General features: G+C 66.3%; 1 protein-coding gene across 4 annotated transcripts in view; it reads left to right on the forward strand.

Moving 5' to 3' along the window:
* LOC113483872 overlaps nucleotides 1-2,587 on the forward strand; it is a 23,195-nt gene that overhangs the window by 6,200 nt on the left and 14,408 nt on the right. The window contains exon 2 of one of the 4 annotated variants that reach the window (XR_003399114.1): nucleotides 426-552. The exons of 1 other annotated variant lie outside the window; for it this stretch is intronic. The gene's annotated coding sequence lies outside the window, so the exon portion shown is untranslated. Of the gene's footprint in view, nucleotides 1-425; nucleotides 553-2,422; nucleotides 2,535-2,587 lie in introns of those variants that run through there. 2 more of the 4 variants (XR_003399104.1, XR_003399103.1) reach the window with 2 other exon arrangements.

Consider the following 2,587-nt stretch of genomic DNA (forward strand, 5'->3'; position numbering starts at 1 on the left):
GCGGAGGAAGTCTGGGCAGCAAGAGGAGGAAAGAGAAGGGCGCTCTGGGCAAAGGGACCTCCCTGTCACCGGGGCTGTGGTTGCACCAGCGTGTCACCAGGACCTTTGGTGCCCTGGCCGGCTTTGTGCCGGGTGACCCCCCTGTAAGCAGGGCTCGGGTCTTTGGGTGTTTGCCGGCCTTTTGACATGTCACCCCATGGTCAGGCTGCCGGGCAGGTGACAACCCTCCAAGGGGGTTGAGCAGCATCGTCTCTGCGGCCGGGGCGGGAAGCGGAGCTCCTAAAGCGCACCGTGGTGGTGAGCCACAGCCAGGACGGCTGGCCAGTAACTCGGGCGCAGGGGGGAGCCTGGCAGCGGGGCCGGGACCTCTGCTCTGTCCTCCGGGTGGTAGAGCTGGCGCCTGGCTTCGCCTTCCTTCTGAGCAGCAGCCCCTGGAGAAGCAAGACAAGGCATCGTGAAGGAGCTGCGAGGCCAGAGCGAGGGAGAGGAGGAGCGGCGGGCTGAAGAGAGGGCTGGGGGGAGAGGAGGGACCTCAGGGCAAAGGGGCCTCCCAACGGCACCGTTGCCGGCACCTTTGGTGTCCTGGCCGGCGCTGCGCCGGGTGACCTCCTGTAAGCAGGGCTCGGTTTCTCTGGCCTTTTGCACCCTTGCCCCGACTATTTGGCTACCCGAGGCAACCCTGTAAGGAGAGTGAGCGGCACCGTCCCCGCGCTGAGGGGGAAATGGGGCTCTCTGGCCCCCACGCCCGCCCTGTAGGCAGGAGAGGGCTGTTTCCCCGGCCCCGGCGGCTTTCCGCCTGTTGGCGGCCTGGCCAGCGTGACCCCCTGGAGTCGGGGCGCGTCACGGCACTTGTCCCTCGGTCCCCGCGGAGCCCCGTGGCACGTTGAGTCCCTCTGGGCTCCGTGCGTCCGGGGGGGCAGGTCCCAGGCTCTGCTCTCCTGCTCGCGGGAGGGGACGGCTCCCCAGACATTGGCTGCACAGAGCTCGCTCTCTCTTCTGGGAAGTTTTCTTTCCCCCTGTCCGTGTCCGTGTGCCTGCCTGTGTCCGCGTCGGTGCGAGTGTGCGAGAGAAGGAGCTTCTTGTTTAGGCCCCTGTTGAAATCGCTGCAGCGTACTTAGCTTAAACTTCCCGGGAGGGAAAGAGGGGCTCTGTGCAGCAACAGGGGTTCGGTCCCCGCTGAGCCCGCGAGCGGAGGGCGAGTCCCGGCTTGCCCCTCCTTTCCAAGGACAGAGCCAAGCCGCGTGGTCGTAGCATGGCCGACGCGTGACCCGCCCGCAGTCTGGGCCTGGGTCACTGCCTGGGTGGCTGCCTGTCCTGCTGGCGATGTGCCAGCGTGCCGGCCCCGTACTCGGGGTGAGTGCCACGAGCCGTGGAGCCCTCTGACCCCATGAGCAGTCCGACAGTCCTGTAAGCAAGGTTGTGCCCGTCCCCCGCCCTCGGCAGGAGGAGTGGGTAGCGAGCGGGCGTCTGCGGCCCCCAGCCTTCGAGGGCAAATGCTTGGCAGTTGTGTCCCCTTCACCGAGAACCGCAGTAGCCTCTAGAAACGTAGGGAACGGCCCTGAGCCAAGTACCTGCCCCAGAGTCCTCGAGACCCTCTCAAAATTGCCCAGGATGCTCTCGTCCCACAGCAGCCTTGGTGACAGGGAGGGCCCTTTGCCCACAGCACCTTTCTCTTTCCCCTGTTTCAGCGTGCCGATCCTCCTCTCGCTTGCCCTCGCCTCGTAGTTTCTTCTGCAGACCACGGATGCCTCTTCCTTCTTTCTTCTCCGGGAGTTGGTGCCTGGAAGGAAGATGCGGTCGGGCGCCAGCTCCTCTGCCTGGACGACGGGGAAACCGACCCCCTGAGGGACCTTCCCTCAGTGCGCTCTGGCCCCCGGCCCTCCTTCCTCCCTCCTCCCCCCTGCCCCGGGCCCCAGCCGCCTCAGACCCCATTTTCTCACCTGTTGTTGCCTGGCGGCCTGGAGGCTTAAAGCGCAGAGGGAGAGGGGACCGGGGTACGGCAGGGCAGGGGGAGATTTAGGGTGACAGGCAGCACTGGTGGGCCCCAGCCGCCAGCCCCTTGCAACCAGCTGCTCCGCAGTGACGCGGCAGCTTCTCCCAAGCGATGAGAAACCCCCCTCGGGAACTTCTTCTGCCCCAGCCTCAGGAACCTCTTGGGAAAAGGCCACTGCTGCCGATTCACCTGCCTTCAGGGCAGACAGCGCCCAGCACCCTCGATAGCGCTTGGCTGGCGTCTTGCGTGGGGTGGCTGCCCTGTTAGTGGGGTGTGGGTCAGGGTGTCCCTGTATCGGAGAGGAGGGGCCTCGTGGGCCTTTGGGACCGGGGCTGCCCTGTAAGTCAGGGCCTGGCCCGTGCCCTGCAGTCCCGGGCACTTTGCAGTCCCGGCAGCGGCTCGAGCCCCCTGTAAGCAGGGGCGCAGCCTCTGTGGCCGCCGCTTTGCATGCCCAGCTCCATTTGCCCAGAGTGCCCGACTCCGAGCCCAGCTCCAACGCCGGCCGTGACTCCACGTTTGGCAGCACAGGGGCACCGATCGGGTAAGAAAAGCAGATATGTGAGGGGTTTTTTTTTGGGGGGGGGGGGGGGGGGG

Source organism: Athene cunicularia (assembly GCF_003259725.1).
Source record: "Athene cunicularia isolate RWA chromosome 10 unlocalized genomic scaffold, athCun1 chr10_part1, whole genome shotgun sequence".
NCBI lineage: Eukaryota > Metazoa > Chordata > Aves > Strigiformes > Strigidae > Athene > Athene cunicularia.